We start from the raw sequence: 20,726 nt of genomic DNA, 5'->3' as shown, positions 1-20,726 counted from the left end.
AAATGTCCAAATTGGGCCCAAATAGCCATTTTCCCTCCCTGGTGTCATGTGACTCTTTAGTGTTACAAGGTCTCAGGTGTGAATGGGGATCAAGTGTGTTAAATTTGGTGTTATCGCTCTCACTCTCTTATACTGGTCACTGGAAGTTAGACATGGCACCTCATGGCAAAGAACTCTCTGAGGATCTGAAAAAAAGAATTGTTGCTCTACATAAAGATGGCCTAGGCTATAAGAAGATTGCCAAGACCCTGAAACTGAGCTGCAGCGGCATAACAGGACAGGTTCCACTCAAAACAGGCTCAGCATCATATCCAGAGGTTGTCTTTGGGAAATAGATGTATGAGTGCTGCCAGCATTGCTGCAGAGGTTGAAGGGGTGGGGGGTCAGCCTGTCAGTGCTCAGACCATATGCCACACACTGCATCAAATTGGTCTGCACGGCTGTCTTCCCAGAAGGAAGCCTCTTCTAAAGAAAGCCTGCAAACAGTTTGCTGAAGACAAGCAGACTAAGGACATGGATTACTGGAACCATGTCCTGTGGCCTGATGAGACCAAGATAAACTTATTTGGTTCAGATGGTGTCAAGCGTGTGTGGCGGCAACCAGGTGAGGAGTACAAAGACAAGTGTGTCTTGCCTACAGTCAAGCATGGTGGTGGGAGTGTCATGGTCTGGGGCTGCATGAGTGCTGCCAGCACTGGGGAGCTACAGTTCATTGAGGGAACCATGAATGCCAACATGTACTGTGACATACTGAAGCCGAGCATGATCCCCTCCCTTCGGAGACTGGGCCGCAGGGCAGTATTCCAACATAACGACCCCAAACACACCTCCAAGATGACCACTACCTTGCTAAAGAAGCTGAGGGTAAAGGTGATGGACTGGCCAAGCATGTCTCCAGACCTAAACCCTATTGAGCATCTGTGGGGCATCCTCAAACGGAAGGTGGAGGAGCGCAAGGTCTCTAACATCCACCAGCTCCGTGATGACGTCATGGAGGAGTGGAAGAGGACTCCAGTGGCAACCTGTGAAGCTCTGGTGAACTCCATGCCCAAGAGGGTTAAGGCAGTGCTGGAAAATAATGGTGGCCACACAAAATATTGACACTTTGGGCCCAATTTGGACATTTTCACTTAGGGGTGTACTCACTTTTGTTGCCAGCGGTTTAGACATTAATGGCTGTGTGTTGAGTTATTTTGAGGGGACAGCAAATTTACACTGTTATACAAGCTGTACACTCACTACTTTACAATGTAGCAAAGTGTCATTATTTCAGTGTTGTCACATGAAAAGATAGAATAAAATATTTACAAAAATGTGAGTGGTGTACTCAGTTTTGTGAGATACTATATGCAGTGGAACCTCGGTTTGCGAGTAACGCGGTTAACGAGAGTTTCGCAAACCGAGCACTGTATTTCTAAAATTCCTAACTCGGTTTGCGAGTGTTGTCTCGCAAAACGAGCAGGATTCAGGCCAAAAGCAGTGTGCAGTACCACTTTTGCCCTGAGGTGGGGGGCGCCGGAGCCGAGCAGAGCCAAAAGTCGCCGATCGGCGCCGTTCGGAAATGCACGGAAAGGCCCGAGGAGAGTTCGGCTGACCTCGGCAAACCTCGGAAAGGCTCCTGAACAGAGTCCCTACTCTAATCTAATCTAATCATTCACCAAACGATTTAAAACATGTCTTTGGGTGTAGGAGGAAACCGGAGTGCCCGGCGAAAAACCCCTTCAAGCACAGGGAGAACATGCAAACTCCATGCAGGTAATATCCTGGTTGGAATAGGAAACCAAGGACCCAGTGCTGCAAGGCATGAGTGCTAACCACTATGCCACTGTGCTGCCCGTATTTAATGAGTACCAAACACACACACAGCAAACCACACACACACACCGCAAACACAAACAACAAACACACTATCTATCTATCTAGCGATCTATCTATGAAAACGAATCTCTTGGTCCGCAGTGATTATGATCATCTGTCCACAATTCAGCAGTTGTATCTGTGGGGAGAGAATAAACATGTATTAAGGATTTCATAAAAGAAGTATAAATAACCAGCAAAAGAAATGTTCTAAATAATTCTACCAGCTAACAAAACAATCACTGTTACCCAACAATGGTCAAGGAGGCTGTTTTGGGAGAAAAGACACAAATCGGAATTAGCCAAGTAACCCTCTGCCGTCACAGTGGACAGGTTCTTTTTCTGATTTATCTGATTCACCAATTTATTGATAGATTTTATCCATCTAATCGCTCTATAACAAGGATCTGCATTACAGCAAACCTCATAGATTACATTCACTATAACGGGATTTGGTGTCAATAGGCTCTGTTCACAAAGCTATCACACAAGGATAAGGATCCCTATTTTCCAATAAGTGATCATTTTGTTAGTTGGAAAGAAAACTATTGTAATGGGGGAAATCTATCCTTTTATCAATTATGGCTTACCTGTTGCTGCTGAAATTGTTCACTTTTTCATCTCTGGTGGGTGAATGAATTCGTAAAGTTAGTGCTACACGATCAAAGTCCATCCTAACTGGTGGCTGTAGAGATGATAATATTCCAGGGATGATGACGGCCATCCTTCCATAATTTGGTAGATCAAATGCGGACTGTAGGTGAGAGAAGAAAAGTTAGATTTATCAAAGGGTTTCTTAAAGGAAATGTTTTTAATGAACAAAATAATTTCTAAATGTTTTTTGCCAGATATTAAAAAACAATCACTTGTACTCAGAAATAGTAAAAGTGATAGAAAAGATTAACAGATGTAGGACATTTACCCATATATGATGATTGACCCCTTCCCGGCAGAGTGGACATGTTCTGCTCTGTTCCATCCACCTGGTGATGCAGTCGTTGTGGAATTGCTGGGAACAGGGCAGTCTAGAGGATTCGTCTTCCTCTTCTATTTCCAGCAAACAGACGCTGCATTCAGGCAACTCATCGCTGTGCTGGTTACAAGGAGGTGGAGTCTGGGCACTCCCCGGTTCTGCCTGATTCTGATCCACCGTAGAGCCGTTTCTGTCAGTGTTCTCTTCTCTTCTGGAACTCTGGAGCTCTTGTTCTTCAGGCCAACGGGCCCATATTAAAGTTTTGGATTCTCTGATATGATGTATGGGAGAATCTTGGCCTGCAAAAACAATGATGTTTAGTAAATTGGAGATGCTTCCCTCCTGTCTAATGCTAAAGACACATTCCAAATGTTATTTCTTTGCTTTTAACCTTTTTTTTCATTTGTGTAAAGTCACAGCGATGACCTTAGGACATTGGCCTCAGTAGCAGGAGAATGTCCAGGCAGAATGTCCTTCTATTATTTTCTGTATGTTATTAAATATATTTCGTATCCAATATGGAGAATATACCCACCTCTGTAACTGCTGCTACAGATGTTTAGAGCAAGGAACTCCAGGGGAGGACAAACACAGGACAATTATCTGCATTTCAAACCTAATTTTCATAATAAATATGTTCATCAGCAGATGATATACTCATTTGTATATCTATATAGAGGATGCATTGATCCCCATGTGTGTGGCGTTTTAATGCTTCTTGGGGAACCAGTAGCGAGAATTCTACTCACTCCTCTTCACTTAGATATCAATTGTGTGTGGACTAGCCCTTTAACAGCTGCATGTTGTCTGGCAGCTAAGTAGACAATTTGAATAAAGCAGCAGACATGATTCTTATGCCTGGTACTCCATTTTTTTTTTTCATTCAACCCAGCAGGTTGAATAAAAAAATAAAAAAACTTGACAGATTGCTGTACCAACACAAGCGACATTGGTGCGGCGACCTCCCCCACTGTGCTGTTGTATTCTGACATGGGGACTCCACCTCCCCCACCGGCAGAATACATTGATCATCTGATTGGCTATGAGGGCTATTGGATGCTGGTTTTCCAGAATGTCCCTTCGACAAAAGCCAGTCTAATCATCTGTAGGACAGACTGCTGTACACACTGACCGAATGTCGGTCGGTTCCTGCTGAATGATTACAAAGCTATTCTTCACTTTGTAACCAACCCAAGCTTCCTTCACACAGCAGAAGGCTTTTTTTCCCGCTAACCCAACAAAAATTGTATTAATATTTTACCTGGCAGTCCTTGTATAGTTGCCTCTCTGTTGTCAAAGCCGATGGAAAATGAGGCCCGGCTGGCCCAGAGTGAGCCAGGGATCATTAACTTCATGGTTCCATAATCCTCTATGACAATTGTACGCTGTATGTGAAAAGAGAGAAATTACATTTATTAAGAGTTTCCCAAAGGTAAAATTCTGAATCAACTAGATAAGTTTATATCATTTTTTCCAGCTAATAAAAACAATCACCTTTAAAATGTGGGAGAAAAAAAAACAGATGTAAGACACTTACCGTCATATACCAAGGGAACCTTTCCTGGCAGATGGGACAGGTGGAATCCCTCTCTTGTGCCCATCTGAAGATGCAAAGGGCATGAAACTGGTGGGAACAGGAAAGTCCGTGAATTTCTGCTCCCTCTTCTAAGTGCTGTTGGCAGATTCTGCAAGTAGGATGCTCCTCCCTCTGCTGATCATGAAGATGGGGGCTCTGGATGCTCCCCGGATCAGGCTGGTTCCGATCAACCTCAGGTGGCGTGAATTCCATTGGAACGTCAGGGTCCTGATGTCTCTGGCGCAGCTGATCTTCAGTCATGTTCGATGACTGCGTTCTGTATCTCTGGGTGATGCGATTGTGACATCTCCGGTGAAACTGATTTTCAGTCTCTCTGTCCCACAGTGGGGATCTTGATCTTCTCCTTTGAGGTATTGGAGAATATTGCCCTGCAATAACAATAAACAAGATAATAACAATTAAAAGACAAATTCCAAATAATATTCTTTAAACTTCTTTTTTTCAATCCTGTTGCAAGGTAAAGCAGTGCTAAACAGGAGCAATCAGATGAATCATGAAAGAGATTTATTACAAGGTTACAGCCTAATGCCATGTACACACGGGCGGACTTTTCAAAGGTCCAACCGTCTTTCCGACAGACTTTCGACGGACTTTTGACGGACTTCCGACGGACTTTCGAACGAACGGACTTGCCTACACACGATCACACCAAGGTCCGACGGATTTGCACGTGATGACGTACGACCGGACTAAAATAAGGAAGTTGATAGCCAGTAGCCAATAGCTGCCCTAGCGTTGGTTTTTGTCAGTCTGACTAGCATACAGAGGAGTGGATTTTTCAATCGGACTCGAGTCCGTCGGAAAGATTTGAAACATGTTCCAAATCTAAAGTCCGTCTGATTTTCGACCGAAAAAGTCCGCTGCAGGTCCGATGCAGCCCACACACGGTCGGATTGTCCGACGGATTCGTCCCATCGGACCAGTCTGGACGAAAAGTCTGCCCGTGTGTACACAGCATTAGTCCTAAACATAGGTGTGCACAGCCTATTAGGGTATGCACCTCAATGCTCAAACACATACTGTATGTGTGTGTGCATGTGTATTTATATTGACGGTGTTAGTAGAGCAGTGGATGGTGTCAGTAGGGCAGGGATTGGTGTCAGAAAGGCAGTGGATGGTGTGAGTAATTTTTATTTTTATTATTTTTTACAATTTTTTTTCTCTTTTTTAATTTTTTTTTTAGGAGCCCTGTTAGGGTAAATTGTAAAATGTTTAAATGGGAAATTTGCACCAAAGAGGATGATTAGGGTGTGCCCAGGCACACCTGGCACACCCTGTGCGCACGCCTATGGTCCTAAACTCCTTCTTTGGCTGCACTTGCGACTGCAGTAATCCTGACCCTGATCACTTCTTAATTCTGTGTCTGTTTTTAGTGACTAAAACTGTTGCACTTGGCTGCCCAGGAATATAGTCACACAAGTCAATAAACCAGTCGCAGAGACTTTGCTGAAAGAGATATAGCCTGATTTGTGACTAATTGTGTTCCTAATTTATTTGATAAATGTCCCCCAATATATTTAATATCCAAAACAGAGAATAACCCCCCCCCCCCAATAAACACCCCTCTGTAACTGCTGTCATAGAAGTGTGAAGGGAGGAGCTCCAGTGTAGGGGCTGTCCTGCAGAATCCCTAATACAGGATACATATGTGCCAATCTTCTATAATTCTAACCAGATTTCCATCCTAAATACGATCGCCAGTAATATGTAGATATGGAGATCTATCTATATTAGAGGTATGTTAGGAGGATATGTTTATCTGTATTGTTAGCAGAGGTTCCTTGAGACCTAAAGGTTATTTCAAGGCTTCCACTGGGGTAAAAATGTTGAGAATTGCTGATTTAAAATATTTAATAATTAATTATTTCACCTATGTGATTGCTCTGTAATAAGGATCTGCATATCTTATATGAAAGATTACATCCATAATATGTGGCTCCATTAGCCATAGGCTCCATTCACAAAGCTAACACACCAGGATGTTTTCCAAGGATTGGCAGTTATTTTCTGCTGAGCCATCCAGTGAGATTTGAAATTAAAAACCGCAACAGTTTGCGCAGAGCCTTACAAAATAAAAAGGAGACGGTTACAGTTGCAATACAATTAGGGATAAGAGGGTTACACGAAATTATTATGTTCTAAAAAAATAACCGTTATTTGCATTTTAGATTTGAAAATAGAGAGTCTTATCTTTGTGCTAAAACTGTGTGAATTGAGGCTCATCAATGACCTGTAAAGATATTCTGACCACTAGATGAAGGGCCTGTGTCCATGGGATTTTGTTTGAGGTGTATTCCTTAACAAGTCTATCGGAATACAAAACATGCCTAACGGCTGTTTACACTTGTGAGAATACAAAATGCAAGAAAAACTCATATGGAGGCACTTGCATTTACCTGCGTTTTTTTAAACTCATATTGCATTTAGCTGCTTTTTTTCCTGTGAATTTTCTGACTATTTTGTCATAATTTCCTTTTCCAAAAAAAAAAAAAAATTACAATAAAATTGTTATTAGTGGACACAAACACAACATAACTTACAAAATCCCTGCTAAATCTGAAAGATAAAGCCGCATTGAGTTAAATAAAGCTGCGTATGTGAGTGAGGTCATGGGGCTCATTCACATGGGTGTTGTAGCCTAATGGCAGCATTCACAGAATGCCTTGTTTTTTGTTTTTCAAGGAATACAAGGTGATCTCTGATTGGAGGAGGTGGAAAGGAAGGTTGGTTAGAGAAATAGAAGATGTTCTGTAAATGTATGCATGGGGCAGTTGCTCAACACAGGACCCGGAAGATTGTGACTATCACTGTAATCGTGCCAGATACTATAAAGATTGTCAGCTTCCACAGCAGTCTGTCAGGTATGAAATATACATACTTTAATTGGTCCAAGATGGACCTATATAAATATGCAATTACAGTAAGATCATACCTGGATTTTAGTTTTAATACATGTATTGCTGCCAAAACATCAAAATATAAATATCATAAAACTACCAAAATAGTGGCAGCAATAAAGAGAAGAGTTTCTCAATGAAATTGCTTGGTCTCAGTGTAATGTGGTACACACAGGTGTCTATAGGAATCATGACCTTTCTGCAATCATGTGATTGTAGCTGGGAAGCTTGATTGCCTTCCTTTAGCGTTTCCTCAGGGCACAGAGCCGTGCGCCCCAACCCTCCCACTATACAATTATTCTTTGTGATTGGCGGAGCCATGGAGGACATAGGGCGGTGCTTTTAGCTGAGCTGCTTCACTTCCGGTCTCGCTGGTCAACTTTTCCCGGTCCCATGGTGGTGGAACACAAGGATTGAACCTCTCTGAGTCAGCTGGCTGGCCATCAGACACTCCTGTACACCTCCCCGCCTGCTGCTACCTAGCCCATAGAACACAGAATTGGTCAGTGGAGTGCCCAGGGCAATCGTTGCCCAGCCCGCATACAGGTAGGTGGCCAACTGGCCATCCATCCTGTGCTCTATCCAGGGCTGCTGATAAGGGGGGACCCCTGGGCTGGGGAGGGTGCATAAGTTCATCGGGAGAGCCGGGAGACTGTAAATGGAGGGACTATTTTTTCTATTCTATTTCAGCTCCTATGCGGATTTACACTGGCCGCATTTGCCGATAGTAAGTTTAACCACTTGCCGCCTGCCATATAGCAATATGACGTCGGCAAAGTGGTTTCAATATCCTGACCGGGCGTCATATGACGTCCAGCAGGATATCAAGCAGCTGCGCGCCCCCAGGGGCGCGCATCGTGGCGATCGTTGTTGCAGTTTGTCAGTCTGACACACTGCAACTCCGATCTAGGTAAAGAGTCTCTGACAGAGACTCTTTACCACATGATCAGCCGTGTCCAATCACGGCTGATCACGATGTAAACAGGAAGAGCCGGTGATCAGCTTTTCCTCACTCGCGTCTGTCAGACAGGGGGGTCTGTGCTAATTGATTATCAGTGCAGCCCCCCCCCCCCTCGGATGCCCACACTGGACCACCAGGGACACCACTAGGACCACCAGGGATGTCACCACCAGGTATGCCACCCTAGACCACCAGGGATGCCAATCAGTGCCCACAATGGATGCCAATCAGTGCCCACAATGGGCATCATTGATTGGCAGGCATTATTGTTTGGCACTGATTGGCATCCATCTGTGCCATCAATAAGTGTACATCAGTGTCTCTATCAGTGCCCATCCATGCCCATCAGTGCCACCTATCAGTGCCCATCTGTGCCGCCTATCAGTGCCCATCAGTGCCACCCATGTGTACCATCAGTGCTGCATATCAGTGCTACCTATCAGTGCCGCCTCATCGGTGCCCATCAGTGAAGGAGAAAACTTATTTACAAAGTTTTGTAACATAAACAAAAAAAACATTTTTTTCAAAATTTTCAGTCTTTTTTTTATGTGTTTAGCAGAAAATAAAAACCCCAGAGGTGATCAAATACCACCAAAAGAAAGCTCTATTTGTGGGAACAAAATGAGAAAAAATTTAGTTTGGGTACAGTGTTGTATGACCACGCAATTGTCATTGAAAGTACGACAGCGCTGAAAGCTGAAAATTGGTCTGGGTAGGAAGGTGTATAAGTGCCTGTATTGAAGTGGTTAAAGTCCCGGCTCTCTTAGTCCCTGTGCTGCTGGCGGAGGAGTGAATCGGCTCACACACCGCCTGCCTCCTTCAGTAAGTGCTGAGGGAATCAGCAGGAGAAGAACGGTGGCAGGCTCAGGTCTGTGCAGTAGTCCATGTCCTCCATCCATCTCCCTGTGACAGACTTGTCAGCCAGCAGTGCACACAGAGGGATCCCTGGAAACACACAGAGAAGGTACAGTACATGCAGGACTGGGGGGAGGAAGGGGCACCTGCCATGCTATTGTCACTGTCCTGACTCCTGCTACAGCAACACCTTTCACCTCCAACTTTACTTCCCCCTCTCTCTATGTAATGGAAGTCTGTACACCTTCCCAATCACACCGATCATCCCCTCTCCCCCCTCTCCCCACTCCTTCACTTTCTGTCGTTTGCTCTCCCCTCACAGACATCTCAAGTCTCCCACGATTCGCAGGATACTCCCGCATTTGACGGTGGGCTCACCCGCGAGTGCGGCACAATCTCCCGGCTGAGCCTGCACTGCCACTCAGCCTGGAGCAGGCCCGGGTACCACAGGATATGAACTATATCAGCTGCCTATCATCATACAGAACTTTGCACCATGTCACAGCTCAGAAAGAAAACTAATATGGACTCAAACAGGCTTCCATCCGCCAGAAACCTCCTAGCGATGGTAACCAAGCAGTAGAAAGCAGTAGAAAGTGCCGCATTGGCCCAAAGTAAGACTGGAGGCGCGGCCTGAACGCTGATTGGAGGGCAGGTGAGCAGGAGGCATTGGCTTTTGCCCCTGTACCCGGAAGTCGCTGTCAGTCGCTGAGCCGCTCTCAGGTTTGTTGGTGTGGAGGAGAAAGGTACAGGGGGCGGGACATGTGACATCATGTATTTATACTCATGGCTCGTGTGTGACATGTGTGTACTCTGGTGCTTGTAGTTCCACTGGTACCCCACTCCCTAATTCACACGAGCTGTGTCTGTGAATTAATATTTGTACCCACCTGTGTGTGCTCTGGGTGTATACGTGGATTGATCACTATTATGTATATAACCAGGGCTTTTTTTCAGCGGGAACGCGGGGGAACGCAGTTCCGGCACCTCCAGCACTGAATATATGTAATAGCATGGGGTGTGGGGTGTGCTGGAGGGTCTATTGATGTTGTCTGCTGGGGGATCTATTGTCACTGGTGGGGATCTGATTTTGTGTGAGGGTCTATTGTTGCTGATGGGGAATCTATTGTTGCTGGGGTGTCTTATGTTGCTGGCTGCTGGGAGATCTGTTGTTGCTGCTGGGGGGGGGGATCTAATGTTGCTTGGGTGGATATTTTGTTACTAGGTGTGATATTTTGTTGTAGGTGGTTCACTGTTGCCGCAGGGAATCTATTGTTGTTGGGGTGGAGTCCATTGTTTCTGGGAGAGTCTATTGTTGTGTGGGGATCTATTCAGGGCCGGATTTGCCACAAGGCCACCGAGGCCAGGCCTCGGGGCGGCAGTGGTGCAGGGGCGGCGCCGCTCCTGCGGCGACTTCGCAGCTGCCCCCCTATTCGGGCTGCCCATTAAACTCTATCAATGGCACCGGTGCCCGCAGAAAAGATGGCCGCGAGCCAACCACGCAACTGCGCATGCGCCATTCCGAAGCCGGCCGGGCTCAGGAAAGCTCGTACGCGCTCGGCCGGGCGGCGCATGCGCAGTAGCGTGATTGCGCAGCCCGGCGCCATTTTTGAAAAAAATCAATGTATTGTCAGCGGTGCGGCAGCGGGGGAGAGAGATGACATCTCTCATTGCCCGCACCGCTGTTCCGCCCTCCTCCAGCTGATAGAAGGCAGCATGGCAAGTGACATCCCCATCTGGTGGCAAGTGACATCCCCATCTGGTGGCAAGTGACATCCCCATCTGGTGGCAGGCATGGTGGCAAGTGACATCCCCATCTGGTGGCAAGTGACATCCCCATCTGGTGGCAGGCATGGTGGCAAGTGACATCCCCATCTGGTGGCAGGCTTAGTGGCAAGTGACATTTCCATCTGGTGGCAGGCAGCGTGGCAAGTGACATCCCCATCTGGTGGCAGGCAGCGTGGCAAGTGACATTCCCATCTGGTGGCAGGCAGCGTGGCAAGTGACATCCCCATCTGGTGGCAGGCAGCGTGGCAAGTGACATTCCCATCTGGTGGCAGGCAGCGTGGCAAGTGACATCCCCATCTGGTGGCAGGCATGGTGGCAAGTGACATCCCCATCTGGTGGCAGGCATGGTGGCAAGTGACATCCCCATCTGGTGGCAGGCAGCGTGGCAAGTGACATCCCCATCTGGTGGCAGGCATGGTGGCAAGTGACATTCCCATCTGGTGGCAGGCAGCGTGGCAAGTGACATTCCCATCTGGTGGCAGGCATGGTGGCAAGTGACATCCCCATCTGGTGGCAGGCATGGTGGCAAGTGACATCCCCATCTGGTGGCAGGCATGGTGGCAAGTGGCAAGTGACATCTGGTGGCAGGCATGGTGGCAAGTGATATCCCCATCTGGTGGCAGGCATGGTGGCAAGTGACATCCCCCCACGTTTTTGAGCAGTGTTTTTGTAGCGTTTTTACAGCGTTTTTGCAGCGTTTTTGCGGCGTTTTGCGTGTTTTTTTTTTTTTTTTTTTACAGTTTTTTTAGACTGTATACAGTCTAAAAAAAAATTTAAAAAAAACGCCAAAAACGCATCAAAATGCATCAAAAACACTGTAAAAACGCTGCACTTGCGTTTTTGATGCTGGTCCGTTGAATTCTATTACATGCAAAACGCTGCATTTTGCATGAAAAAAAGTCCCTGACCCTTTCCAAAAATGCAGAGGTACAAAAAGGCATTGATGTGAACATGGTCCATAGGAACCCATGTTAAAAAATTCCCATGCATTTCTGCAAAATGCAAAATGCATCAAAAAACGCGCTAGTGTGAATGGAGCCTAAGGGAGGATTCCACACTGGGTTTTTTCACAAATTTTTTTTGCCGCCAATTATTTGTTTTTTTTACATTCAGCTGTCCATGGGGAACTCCGCTGACAGTTGGTGACTCATCAGTCGTTAAGGACGTGGCAGCAATCTTCCCAGCCTGATCCCTAACAACCAGTTACATACAGTGCTTTTAAAACGGGAAAAAAAAAAAAAGTAACAAAAAATGCATCAAGAACCCAACACTTGCATTGCTGGTGCGATTCCATTGAAGTCTATTACATGCGAAACGCATTCTGCTTCCCCCACCCTTTCCAAAAACGCACCGGCTGCAAAACACATAGATGTGAACATGTACCATAGGAAACCATGTTAAATGGACTCTAGTGCATCTCTCCAAAATGCAAAAGGCACCAAAAAGTGCATAGGTGTAAACGTAGAGTTAAAAGTCCTGCAAGCAGCATCTTTAGGGCGGGTTGGGAGCACTGTATACAGCACTCCAAAAATGCCCCTGCCCATTGCAACGAATTGGCAGCGATTCGGAAGCGCTGCAACACGGGAGTTTTTAACCTCTTCTTTGGGCTAGCGGCCAAATAACGGCGCAAAAGCGCCACTTAAACATCGGTAAAGTGTCGCTAAAAGGAGCGCCACTTTACCGCGAATGCGGCCACTACCCCAGTGTGAAAAGGGTCTAAAACAAAGGAAATAAGTCAGACCCGTATAAATTCAGATTACACAACGAATGTCAATGCACTAAGTATAATAGAATAAAGACCATGGGGTTGATTTTCTAAAGTACAAATACACTGTGTATTTACTCCAGAGCTTAGTAAACGAAGCTTCACTTTGCAAAAAAATACCCAATCACATTCAAAAGAAAAAGAAAACAAACAAAAATAAATAAATAAATAAACACACCACGCAACACAATTTTCGCTTGTATATGATTAGATGATGGAAGTCAGCAGAGCTTCCTCTCATGTAGGCAGCCCATACATTATGCTTTTCGTTCAACCAGCAGGTTCGACCGCGGCATGCGGGTCGGTGACATCACAAGGGGCGGGGCCATCCAAAAATGTCACCGGGTGGCCCCGCCCCTTATTTAAGACTTTTCTGGAGGGGGTTTTTCAGGTCAGCAATGGTGGTGTGTTTAAATAAAGGTCGAAAACGGCCTACTGTCTTTTTTTTACACTACATTTTTTTTTTTTTTTTTGGTGAATAAGTAGTGTGTAGGTGGTGAATAAGTGCTATGCACCCCAAACTCATTTACATGGGGGGGCCAGATTTGGGGTCCCCCTTCTTAAAAAGGGGGCTTCCAGATTCTGATAAGCTCCCTCGCCTGCAGACCCCCACAACCACCGGCCAGGGTTGTGGGGGAAGAGGCCCTTGTCCCCATCAACATGGAAACAAGGTGCTTTGGGGGGGCAGAGCCACATGGCTCCCCCCCGGCTGAGGGCATGTGGCCTGGTATGGTTCAGGATTCAGGAGGGGGGGGGGCGCTCGCTCATCCCCCCCCCCCTCCTGGCCTACCAGGCTGCATGCTTGGGATAAGGGTCTGGTATAATTTATTGGGGGGACCCTCACACTGTTTTGTTCATATTTTATTGCCAGAAATTCCTTTGTTTACATTCAGCTGTCCGCTGAGGAGTCATCGGTTAAGGATGCAGCGGCCAACTTCTTGCCCCGCTCCTTAAAAACCATCTACTGCCCGCTCCTAAACTTTGCATCAAAAGTGTGAGTAATTATCACATTACAGACTCTATACCACATGAGTTATTTACCACAAAATTCTTAGGGAATTGCACATTTGAAAATGATTTACCACATGCGTTATTTTACCACATTTTTTCAGTCATTATTTATCTCTTAGTGCATTGACCCCTATGTCTCTACAGGTTCACAATTAAAACCAAAGCAACAAAGATCAATAAAATTTTACAGAGGCTTTAACCCTTCCCCATGCGATCAAAAACAGAAGAATGCAGAGGATGTCTATAGAGCAGCCCACCACTTCTGTAAAGAATACCATTTTTTTTTTTTATTGTTTATTTATAAAATTTTGCAAAAATTATACACTGCAATACAAAGAGAAAGCATTTCAACTCTTGATAGTACAGAGCATTGTATACAGGTATGTTCATATACAAGTGTCTTCCAGCAATGGATCATTCAAATATAGTTATCATACCGTATCATATGGTAAACAAAATGAGAAAAGAATATATAGTTTTGAATAATAACAATACAAAAGAGAAAAGGAAGCAAGGTACAACATAATCAGGAGATGGCACCAGGAGATTCAGGAGGCTTGAAGCTTATCAGATTCAAAGGGGTACACAGAGTCGTCCCATGTCTTCCATATTTTATAAAAGAAAGGTAGTGTGTCCTCAATTTTAGCAGTCAAGTGTTCCATCCCACGTATATCAGCCATTATGGAAAGAAAGTGAAGGAATGTGGGGGGAGAAGTGGAGAGCCAATGTCTAGGGATAGCTCTCTTTGCGGCCAAAAGGATAAAGGAAATAAGTTTCCGTGACGCTTTAGATATTCCTGGGAGAGGGAGGCCTAGAAGGAAATGCATGGGATTCAAAGGTATGGGTGTAGATAATAATGTTTGTTGAAGATCCTGAATCTTAGTCCAAAGAGAATACCATTTTTAATAATTTCCCACAGGGTGATTCCACACTTTGAAGTTTGAAAAGAACAAGACAAAATAAATACTGTAGACTATAGTATTATAAGTATTGTGTGTATACCTGTAGATTATAGTATGTACTGTATGTGGCAACAATTAACACAATCATCAAAGATGTATATACACATTTTATTATTTACATTATACTATAAATTCACTACCACATATGTAGCCAAGCCCAGGTCCCCTTTGGCCTAATGAGAACCTCCAGAGTCAGGGACAGCTGACATCCTATGTAGAGTGGCTTACGAGGCATGGTGGGTGTAATTCAAGATAGATTCATGACACTTTTTGGATGCAAAGATTTATTTTCTCTTAACAGAACCGTGGGAGAGAGGGTTTAGGACCAGGACACCCTTTAGTAGTTGCAATGTTTATTGTCAGACTCCGAGACTTCTATTAGGTAGACAGCCATGCAGGGAAAGGCACCCAGCCGGACATCACATCTGCATATGTAGACACGCTGTCTCCTATGGCAACAATCTTGAACAGTTCCTAACAAAAGGTTACAATGAACTCTTTTACTTCCTCTACAATCTCCTATTGTAGATCTTCACTCAACTGAGCTCCCAGTCTCTCTCACTAGACTTACTGATCCACTGCCACTGGATCCCCTGAGCTCTTCCAACCTTCTCACTCAGTATCTTCCTCAAGCTTCAGCCCCGCATCCCTGCTGGGTCCCTAGCTTGGCATCCAAGATACTTCTCAAGCATCACCTCACTGGCCTGCTTGGTCCCTGGCTTGACACACAAGGCTGCTCTGCAAGCATCACCTCCGCTGGCTGGGTCCCTGGCTTGACACCTGCTGGAGTTTCCCAATTCGTCACCATCCCCGGTTGGTGAGAATACTGCTCCTGTACCCGCTTCAGCTACTCAGTGGTCCCCGGTAACAAGGTGGATGGTCCCTTAGTGGCGACAGCTTCCCCTCTACCTCCGACAACGACAGGTTCTCCAGCCAGCAGAACCGTCACTTATGGATGGACTGCAAGCCACAGTCCGAACCCTACATTGCTCTCTTGCTTCTGGATAGGCCCTCAGACAGCCTAGCAGCCAGATGTCCCCGGGATAGGCCCCAGGCTCCGGCCTAGCAGCCCGGGACAATACAACACAATACGTCCAGATGAAGCTACACACATTTGTTTTGTGAAACGCGTTGACGTCACTCCGCCCGGACGTCACGCTTGCTGTCATCCCCCGTTGGGGTTAGCCGGCTCACCTATCGAGAGGGCGTTCCGCTCCACGCTCAGAACAACCGCACGGAAGGAAACAGATGCATCTGTATGGCCGGCCATTCATATATATGAGCAACATCATTTGGCTCATGGCTCGCGGATAACTTCACTGGGACAGTGTCCGGCATTGTACACAGCGGCAAGCAGAGCAGTTCATCATACAGGGGCTACTGCTATCCGGAGATACCCAAGGATTCCCAGACGGGACCCGGGAGCAGTAACGTACCCAGCCACCTGTTCATGTATTGCTGCCCATGTGAATTACCGTCTGATTTCACCACAGCACGGTTCTGCATATACACCTATACTTTACCGGGCAACTGCATATGATAGCTGTGAACTACCCCGGACCCTGGATACCGCGATCCACTAACCACTAACTACACATGCAAGGCCGTTACATCTCCATTAACAGCATGAATTGATGTCCCATTATAGGACTCAGTCTGGCATCCCATTCCACGGCTTATCACCCTCTCTTTGATTCCCTCCCGCTTTCTCCCCCCACCCCCTCTCCCTCCCCGCACCCCAGATCCCTCCACACCTCATCCTGAGCCGCCCCTCCCCCGGGGGAATTGATGTCTGGTCAGCAAACCTTACCCAGCATTGCTGTACACTTTAAAATATTGTTGGTTTGCACAGACATCAATAGCTTAGACAACCGGACGTTTTTGTTTTGTTCTGTAAGTCCCTACTTGTTATATGTTCCCCATGTCTGTGTTTTTTGTTTTTGATCAATCCAGGTATTGATCAAATTTTATCAGGGCAGGGTTACCTTTTGGTTATGCTGCTGTACATATCACCATGTTTTTCTACTGTGTACCTACAATAAATATTTCATTATTATTCGATATATTTTTTAGATTGCCTCTCTCATGAGCCCCGCTTTTCTTCTGGTCCCCTTCTGTTTGGGACAATTTTTGGGTCACGAGTTATTAGGGGTTGGAGGGCAACTATAGGTTCAGGTCATGGTATTTCATACATGGTAAAACAAGCCTTCAACATGTTATTTTTGATGCACAAGTCCACCCAGACAGCCGTCCAGGTGGCACAGAACCCCAATCACCTGACCTCACCCAAATAAATAGGCCCTTCCAGCAGGCTAAGGGACCCAAGAAGATCCCTGCCCATTGGCTGAGACACCCCATCTATTCCTAATCTGTCCCTGCAATGCCCCTGTCTTATCCAATGCCACCAGATACCCGGCCATCTAGTGACAGAAGAGAGAAGTGCAGCAATTCCAGAATTAGGGTGGAATCAATTGATCCCCTATCAGTTGGCCAAGGCAACTATGCCTGGCAGGTAAATTTACTAGCAGGGTGCTACACACACAAAACAGTATTAAAATTTAACTGTGTAACTATAAGTAATCAATACACACACTTCCATTTAGTTAAAAAAAAAAAAATCATATTAAAAGTGCACATTCACCGGTATCAGGTGGGGCAGATGATGAGCACAGCAAAGGTCAGAAAAGGAGCAGAGCGTGTCTGGAGGCAGAGTTGAGACTCTATAAAGAAACCTAAGTGCGTGAGTCTACAGAATAAAAAAAGGCAGCCAAATGTGTGTGATCATTGACGAAACAAAAACATGCATTAGAAAATGCAGACACAATAATATCTGTCCAATAAACCTTGTGTTGCTTTAGGTATGATGTTTTCAGATCATCGTAAATTGCGCATTATTCATCCATCTGTTGCGTTCAGTACAACCAGATTTTTTTTCCCCCATTAGCTTTAATTTTTTTTGTCTGCATTTTACATGGCAGTCTATACATTTCTGTGCAGCTAGTATCCCTGGTAATAGCAGGCAATGAAAATACTGGCGATAATGTAATTCTATTTACAGGATTCAGTCAAACAAGCCCAGAGCAAGATTATAGAGCAAACGCTTGCGACTCAAACACATTACTTTGTTCAAGTTCGGATGAGCAGGAAACATTTTTCTTCAAATTCAAGCTGTGCAAAAAAAAAAGTTAAAAGCATGGTTGAGACAATTTTTGAAGGATAAAAACAAAAAACTTGAACAGCTGCCCATACCAACCTGATTCTTGCCTTTTCTTAATAGGCAAGCTAATTGGTTGTGATGGAAAGCTTTTGCAAATAAGTCGCTTATACACTATAAGACCAGTCATACACTGTTAGATTTCTCCCTTTCAGCCCATAGAGTTAACAAGATAAATTCAATAGATTCCTCCATCCACGATAAACAATGTGGACAGAGAAATACATGTACGGCTATTGTATTCTGACAGCCACAGCACCTGCAGCTGTTTGAATACCCAAACAGTGATTGCTTCTGATAGGATGCAGTCACTGTCCAGCCATTCATTTTCCATCCAGTTTTTTTTTTTTTTTACAACCTGCAAGGTAAAGGCATAATGTGCTAGTAAGCATTGCATACTAGCACATTGTTTAAAACTTAGCTTAAAACGAAGCCCTCCTGTGCCGAGAAGTCAGCGCTGCATTGGCTCCACTCTTCACCTTTCGGGGCTCACGGACTCCTGCTCTGTGACTGTCTGAAGCCGTGATGATGTCACTCTTGCGTATGCGTGCAGGAGCCGCCGTTCGCGGCAAAGGGCTCTGAAGGAATGGCACAGGTGGCCGTTCCTTCAGAGAGCATGCGCCAGCGATGTCACTGGCTGCATGTAATGTAAATATCTCCTAAACTGTGCAGGTTTAGAAGATATTTACACTAACTATAGGTAAGCTCTTTTACAGGCTAGTTGGAGCTTCTCTTGTATTCGATACGTCTGATTCTTAGGCCCCTTTCACACGGGACGGATCCGTGTTGATCCGCCCCGTGTTTATCCGCTGCTCAGCGGGGATCGCTCCGTTTTCCCCAGCTGAGCAGGCAGATGACAGGGCGGGACCCGCACACTGTGCAGGGACCGCCCTGTCAGATCTCCGCTCTCCCCTATGGGACCGTCTGTCCGTGTTCCTCCGATCCACTCTGCAGACGGATAGAAAAATAGGATTTTCTTCCGTCCGCAGAATCGGACGAGAGCGGAGCCGGACAACATCGGGTGTTAGCAGATGTACATCCGCTGACACCCGCTATCCCATAGGGATGCATGTATGTCCGTATTTCATCCGAAAACGGATGGATGAAATACGGACATACTGTCCGCATGTGTGAAAGGGGCCTTACCAGTATTTGCGAGTATATATTTGTAACACAATTTTAATAATAAAATGGCTGCAAAGGTGCGCCCTCTGTTCCTTATCTTTCTCAGTCAGTCATTCGCCGTGGGTTTGCTATAAGTGGCAGCACAGCCTGTGCGGAAGTTGATCAAGTCGAGGATATCCTGACTGTGGCCGCACTCTCAAGCAGGAGATTTGGTTCCTATTTTTGTCTCCAAACTACGGCCCACAGGCCAAATACGGCCCCCTGCAAGATGGGCCTCTGATGGGGACCCTCAAGCAAGAGGGGCTCTGAAGTAAGGGGGGACTAAAGTTTATTTGGGATTTCTTTGCTTTCTTTTACTGAAGTTTCTCTGTTGTTCTAAATTATATTTTGCTAAATTACAAAAAAAAAAATCAAAGTAAAACTTATTCATTCATTTAAAAATGTGAATACCCGTATTTATCGGCATATAACACGCGCCGGCGTATAACATGCACCACAAGTTTAGGAGGGAATTTTAAGGAAAAAAAACATTTAGGAGGGAAGTTTAAGGAAAAAAAACTTACATTTAAATGCCCATCAATGCAGCCTCATCAGTGTCCATCTGCAGCCTTGTCAGTGTCCATCTGCAGCCTTGTCCCTTATTGCAGTCTTGTCCCCCATTGCAGCCTTGTCCCCCATTGCAGCCTTGTCCCCCATTGCAGCATTGTCCCCCATTGCAGCCTTGTCCTCCATTGCAGCCTTGTCCCCCATTGCAGCATTGTCCCCCATTGCAGCCTTGTCCTCCATTGCAGCCTTGTCCTCCATTGCAGCATTGTCCTCCATTGCAGCATTGTCCCCCATTGCAGCCTTGTCCTCCATTGCAGCCTTGTCCCCCATTGCAGCATTGTCCCCCATTGCAGCCTTGTCCTCCATTGCAGCCTTGTCCCCCATTGCAGCATTGTCCCCCATTGCAGCCTTGTCCTCCATTGCAGCCTTGTCCTCCATTGCAGCATTGTCCTCCATTGCAGCATTGTCCCGCATTGCAGCCTTGTCTGTCACTGTCCATCTGTGTTCTTGTCCCCCATTGCAGCCTTGTCAGTGTCCATCTGTAGCCTTGCCCTTCATTTGCAGAAATCTGTCGTTTGAAAATGGCGCCGCCGTTCTTGGCGGCTCTCGGCCATTCTTGGTGGCTTTCGGCCGTTCTCGGTGGCTTTCGGACGCACTCGGCTTACGGTGGCTCAGCTGGGACTGCAAGAGCCGCCGAGAATAGCCGAAAGCGGGCGAAAGCCGCCGAGAATGTCCGAAAGCTGCCGAGAAAAGCCGAAAGCCGCCGACAGCGGCCAAAAGCCACCGAGAGCTGCCAAAAGGCTCCCAATTGGTGGGGGATCGGCGTATAACACGCACACACGATTTTCCCCTGATGTTAAGGGGAAAAAAGTGCGTGTTATACGCCGATAAATACGGTAATTCATTTTTAAAACTGTTTTTTTTTTTTTTCTCCGCCCCGTGAATATTTGCAAATTATGCAAATAAAATGAATGAATAAAAAAAAAATAGACACTGCACTAGACAAAGGTTTTTGTATTCAGCCTTGGAATAGAGTAGGGAATAGTCGGAATGCTAACAGGGTTTTTTCTGCGTCTGTGTCCCTTTGGGGTGATTTCCCCTCACTGCCTGTGAAATGTTGGACCAACACTTTTTTCCTGATCAAAAAATGGTCACTAGGACAAACAGAGAAGGTA

The sequence above is a fragment of the Aquarana catesbeiana genome, linkage group LG04 (genome assembly GCF_042186555.1).
Source record: "Aquarana catesbeiana isolate 2022-GZ linkage group LG04, ASM4218655v1, whole genome shotgun sequence".
Classification (NCBI taxonomy): domain Eukaryota; kingdom Metazoa; phylum Chordata; class Amphibia; order Anura; family Ranidae; genus Aquarana; species Aquarana catesbeiana.
The sequence above is the reverse complement of the archived record's forward strand: the minus strand, read 5'-3'. Positions refer to the sequence as shown.